Here is a 6,515-nt window from a genome sequence, read left to right as displayed (position 1 = left end):
TAAACAGGACTCAACATTTAGTAAATCTCTATTCTTCCTTTCGATTTTAACTTTTTCTTACGCTTTTTATTGGTTTACATATTTGACAATTTAAATATAAATTATTCTATTTATATTTTATTTTATATATAAATATCTGTTTATTTATATTTAAATATTTTGTTCGATAACGTGTTTTGTTCAGCAATCTTAAGATAGAATCTATTATTTTGCAATTCTCTAATTCGAGATGAACGAGACACCAAGGCGAAAAGAAAAAAAATTGAAATTTTCTTTTGAAAATAAATAAAATCTGTTTTGGTATTAATTCCCGCCATTCAAAAGATTTTATTCATTTATTTTAATTTTTATTTCCAAACTTAAAATTAAATAAAATCTATTTCGGAACTTATTCCTGCTATTCAACGAATTTTATTCTAATTTTGATTTTGTTTCCAAAACGAGCATTAAAATTAAAATAAAATATGTTTCAGGATTTATTCCCGCCATTCAATGGATTTTATTCCTTTTTTATTTTATTTTATTTTCAAATGAGAAATTAAAGTTAAATAAAATCTGTTTCGAGATTTATTCTTGTTGTTTAACAAAATTTTATTGATTTTGTTTCTAAATTAGAATTAAAATTAAATAAATCTGCTTTGGGATTTATTCCCGCCGTTTAACAAGATTTTATTTTGTTTCCAAATTAGGATTAAATTAAATTAAATCTGTTTCGAGATTTATTCCCGCGGTTTAACAAGATTTTATTCGATATTGTTTTGTTTCCAAACAAAGACTTAATCAAACAATTCTGTTTGGGATTTAATAAAATCTGTTAAATGACAAGAATAAATCCCAAAACATATTTTATTTGATTAAGTTTTTGTTTGAAATAAAACAATATCGAATAAAATCTTGTTAAACTGCGGGAATAAATCCCGAAATAGATTTTATTTAATTTTAAATCTAATTTGGAAACAAAATCAAATCGAATAAAATCTTATTAAACGGCAAGAATAAGTCCCGAAACAAATTCTATTTAATTTTACTTTCTCGTTTTTGCAACAAAATCAGAATGTAATAAAATCCGTTGAACAGCGGGAATAAATCCTGAAACAAATTTTATTTTAATTTTAATGATCATTTTGGAAATAAAATCAAAATTGGAATAAAATTTGTTGAACGACGGGAATAAATCTTGAAACAGATTTTATTCACTTTTAATTTGGAAACAAAATCGAGAAAAATATGTTAAATGGTGGGAATAAATCCTAAAACAGATTTATTTAAATTTTAATATTCGTTTGAAAATAAAAACAAAATAAAAAATAAAATCTGTTGAATGGAGGGAATTAATCCCGAAATAAATTGTATTTATTTTCAATTTTTGTCTCATTCGTCTCGGACTAGAGAATTGCAAAATAATAGATTTTGTCTTAAGAATGTTGGATAAAACACATTAGCGAACAAAATATTTAAATATAAATAAACACATATTTATTTATAAAATAAAATATAGATAGAATAATTTATATTTAAATTGTCAAATGTGTAAACCAATAAAAACTGTAACAAAAAGTTAAAATCGAAAGGAAGAATAAAGATTTACTAAATGTTGAGACCTGTTTAATACAGTTTCCTTAAGACAGATTTAGCCGCTCCTATCGTTGGAAAAACGTCGGTTAAATGTCTCCCAGGATATAACAACACTATGATCAAAGCAGTAACACTTCTGCAGTGATCAACGAACGAACATTGCCCTTTTTCTATCACCAGAATGTTGAAAAATATGGGGAGGAAATGAATTTTGAGAGCAATATATAGGTGGAGTCAAATAGAATTTTTAAGAAAGTGACATTGATATGCACCTTGAAACCTTCATTAATTTCTCATAAGTCCATTTTATTCCTACATGTCATCAAGAATTGATTGCTTGTAGCAGTCATTTGCAGATTTTTTGGTAGCCACCTGGTTGGGTCAAGGTTAATATAAAGGAAAAATTGCAAAAAAAGCCCTCAACCTTTGGGGGCTTTTGGATATATGCTCGTAACCTTTTTTTTTCTGAAATCAGCCCCTAATGTAACGGATTTTTCAGACATCAACCCAATTGAAACGGTAACCGTCAGCTGTTCGTTAGTCAACAGCCGGTCAAAAAAGTTGGTCTACGTGGCGTTCTTGTTGACTGATGACATGGCAAAAAATTAAACAAATTTAATAATCATAAAAAACCCTAAATCCCCAAACCCCCAAATTCGAAACTGTCTTCCCAATTTCTAAAATCCTCAAATCATGAAATTCCCTATATCCCTAACCTCTGAAATCTTCATTGAATCCCTAACCATATTCAAATATCTAAATCTTGAAATACCTAAATCGTTAGCATTTCGAAATTTTATTGAAATCCCTAAAATTTTTACGAATCAAATCTTTCAATCCCTAAAACTATTAGGAACAAAAAAGCTTCAACAATTGTGAGAGTTTCTGCAACCCAAAATCGAAAGGTAGGTGTTTTCTTATTTGGTTTGTTGAGAAAATAAATTCTATTTTTGGTTTGATTTGTTGGTTATTTTTTATTTACTATTGCAATTTTAATGCGACAATATAGGGTTTGTTTTGTCGATTTTTTATGCGATAGTGGTCCTGATGTTGTTGATAAAACTGTTGTAAAAATTATAGATGGTTAATTGTGATTTTTTGTTGCAATTTCAGTGCCAAAACTATTAGGAACGAAATCGTGAAATCTTTTAGAACCAAATCGTGAAATCCTTAATCTTTCTGGAAATTTTTATTTTTCTTCCTTGTCGTCTGAAATCATGGATTCACATAGTTCGAATAGTCAGCCTAGAGGTTAGGTAACGCATGGTTTGAATGGTTCGAAGAAAAAATCGTCATATGCAAATGTTGTTACTTCATCGCAAAAAGAGTATGCCTATGATGTACCAGCAGTAAAATGTCACTGTAATAAGTTAGCTCCAAGAGACACTTCAAGGAGCGATTTAAATCCGGGGAGGAGGTTTTATGGTTGTTCAGATTTTCAGGTAAGTGAATAATTTTTATTTGCAAATTGAGCTTGAGCTAAGTTTTGATGATTTCATAAATCTCAGTTTTTGTTTTGTTTTTATTTTGGATTATTTCAATTTGTCTGAATTGGGATTTGTTTGTCTGAATTGAGTTACTGCTTCAATTGCGTGATAGTGAATGAAATCTTTTGAAGGATAATTTGGCACTCAAAAAGAATGCTATGGATTTGGTTGCATTTGATGGTAACCATAATAGTGGTAGTAGTGCTGTTGACATTAAGGTTGAATGAGGTAGATCAATTTGTGGTGTTGAAGGAGAAGTAACATTAAAGAAGAAAATTTTGACCATGAAGCAAAAAAATTAAATTTATCAAGAAAAAGAAGTCAATGTATAAGATATTATTTTCTCGCTCTATGTTATGTATTATATGCATCACCATAGGTTTCTTTTTTGGCAGTACTGGTAAGAGGCATATGCAGCTAGCAGTTGCAAATGTTGATTGAAAAATATTAGTTGTTTTTTTTTATGTAATTTAACATTATGCTTGGAAGTAATGACCAATATTTGTTGTTTATGCCTAATTTAATTAAGCTAAATAAATAATACAGTGACAATAAACATAAGACTAAAAGGACAAATTTGATCATTTAAGCATATGATTTGGATAAATGTACTTTACAATTTCGATAAATGTACTTTACAAAAGCATATGATTAATCTATACACCATTCACCCTATACACCATCAATGCTATAGCAGCCAAAAACCAAAATATGAGTGAGCTATACATAAACCAAAAAGAAAACCAACATATTGGTTTTCAAGACAACAAAATAACATTCAACAATGGTGTATTCCAAAACCAGAATGTTGTAAGCTCAAAATGTAACTACCATATTCTGTTCCAAAACCAGAATGTTGTAAGCAAAATACCTTACACTGTACTTTTTGGATCACGAGCTGTCACGAGATGGTCCTGTGAAATAGAAAACAGATAAAGATACAAATAGATAAATGAATTATGGCACAAGTTCAAAATCAAGTTATCATAGTGAATCACAAGACAAACAACAAAATTCATTCAAAACAAAATAACGATGATTTACTCATGTTTCCTGCAACTGATTCTTGTGTTCCCAGGTGGTCGAGAGGAGCCTTTTCGCTTGTTATTTCGCGATTTGGGTGTTGAAGAAATTTGTCCATTACCATCTTGGCATGAAGCTGTCGTCATGCCCTTTGTGGTTCTACCAGACTACAAGAGTATTTTATATTAATATTAACAATGTATAAAATAACTCATATCAATAGTAAAAAGAAAAAACTTACTGCAAAAAATGAAAGATTTACCTTTTAATGGAAGATTTCCCCTTTTAATTAGTTGGTTGTACATCTTGCTGCAAAAAATTGACCATAATCATTGGTTAGACAAAATAAAATAAAAATTTAAAATAAAAAATTACTTAATATTTATAACTAAAGAACAACACTGTACCTATTTTGAATTTGTGCAAGACCGCTTGTTATGGCCATGTTGGCCACATTGAGTACATGTCATGAGTAAACCTTTCCTACTCAAGTGACCAGGCTTCAATTTTTTGGGTTCATCTTTGGCCATCCTCCTATTCTTTTTGGGCCTTCCAAGCATCTTCCTTTCAATAGGAGGTAGCACTTGCTGAATACCAGTTTTTTCCTAATAATGTGGCCTATTTATGGGCTGCATTGGAAAAGAGTAAGCTTTCTTGTAGGTATCAATGTGATAATATTCATGCAAATATTCATCTGGTTGAAGCCCTAAGTGATACATGGCAGCACATGCATGGGAACATGGAATCCCACTAATTTGCCAACTTCTACAACTACATATCCTTTGACTTAGGTCCACTATATACTGATAATTCCTTTCCTCAACTCACATCCATTTTCACCATTCCATATCAGTTGCCACTCTAAACAGTCCTTCTTGTTGGCATCAAACTTAGCTTTCACCAATGGACCATAATGTTGCTTCCATCCATTACATAACTTCCTTTTTTGTACTATCTGTAACACCTTGATTTTGGGCCTAGTCGGAACAGTGGTTTTAGGACCACAAATTCGACGATGAAAATTTTATTTTTTATTATATTTTATGGTCTACGATTTCACAGAATAATTTCGTGAAAATTTCGTTCTAAAATTTTGACATTCGGGCAATTAATTTAGTCAAAAGGACTAAATCGTAAAAAGTGCAAAAGTTGAGTTCTACATACTAGAGGTGTCCAATTGTTATGAAATTTTAAATTGAGGGTCCTTAAATGGTAATTAGACCATATCACAACCAACTTCCTATACATGCCACTCACTTGATATTTCTAATATTTGAATTAATTCTCCCAAAAATGATAGTTTGATAATGTGATTTTGCCTCCGACGATCTCCAACCCCGAGCCGACCTACCAATACTAAAGAAATGGAGAGGATGGGTAAGCTTTATGCTTAGTAAGTCCATATGAAATTAATAAGCAATTACTAACATGCTTTTCAAGATAAAACACTATAATTGTACAATTACACATGTTCAGGTTAAGCTGTTTTATCAAGTTACAGTTACTAAATCATTCATATCTAGAGCTAAAAAACTCCAACTTTAGTTTCGTTAATTTTCCTTGAAACTAGACTTATATACCTCTTTCCCATAAAATTTTCAGAATTTTTGGTTTAGCCAATTAGTACAGTTTATTCATTAAAGTTTCCCCTGTTTCGCTGTCCAATAGTTCTGACCTCTCTTCACTAGAAATTATTTATCTCATATTTCGGGACTCGGATGATGTTCCCATCCATTCCTCCTGAAAGTATACTCATTGAGAATTCTATTCACAACATAAACTTTTATATCACGTGTTATCACATATATATCATAAACTTTTATTCATACTTTTATGAACCGAGACTTAGCATAATCATAATTTTACTCAAATACCTTCAATCACCTTGAACATGGTCGGTGCAACTCGGTTGGAGAGTACTTTTATCTAAATAAGACGGTGCTCTTACTCGTCGGGAGACATCACACTATCACGGATCCGTGGCATGTATAACTAGACTTTTACACATGCTAGGTTAGTCCGAGAACCGACTAAACCATGGCTCTGATACCACCAAATATAACACCCCTTACCCATATCCAAGGCCGGAACATGGTACGAGGCATTATCAGACTAAACTATACACATAGATGAAAACCGGCCATAAAATTTCATTTAATTCAAAACTTTTCGAACACATGCATAGACTCATATTTAAAGACATATAACGTGACATAAATGAGCACTTACACATCCATAATCATGCAATAACATGTTATTCAATTTAAACATATTTGCTTACCATCTTGTATATAATATACATTCTTACATTAACATACAAAAAGAACTGTACGAAGCTCACAGTGAAAATTTGCCTATTTATTCAGAGAGTAATGACGTGTACTGTAATTTGATTCAGATGTTATTGGATTGTGATTTATCGATGATGAT

At 30.7% G+C, this 6,515-nt stretch overlaps 1 long non-coding RNA gene across 1 annotated transcript; it reads right to left on the bottom strand.

Moving 5' to 3' along the window:
• Positions 1-3,723: 3,723 nt before the first annotated feature.
• LOC121207570 (uncharacterized) lies at positions 3,724-5,123 on the bottom strand. Its single transcript, XR_005902651.1, has 4 exons — positions 4,493-5,123; positions 4,348-4,394; positions 4,107-4,252; positions 3,724-3,976 (listed from the first exon to the last, which is right to left on the bottom strand). It is a non-coding gene; the product is annotated as an uncharacterized lncRNA (long non-coding RNA).
• Positions 5,124-6,515: the final 1,392 nt, after the last annotated feature.

Source organism: Gossypium hirsutum, chromosome A10 (assembly GCF_007990345.1).
Source record: "Gossypium hirsutum isolate 1008001.06 chromosome A10, Gossypium_hirsutum_v2.1, whole genome shotgun sequence".
In the NCBI taxonomy this organism is placed as follows: Eukaryota; Viridiplantae; Streptophyta; class Magnoliopsida; order Malvales; family Malvaceae; genus Gossypium; species Gossypium hirsutum.
This window is presented reverse-complemented; position numbering and strand designations above follow the sequence as displayed.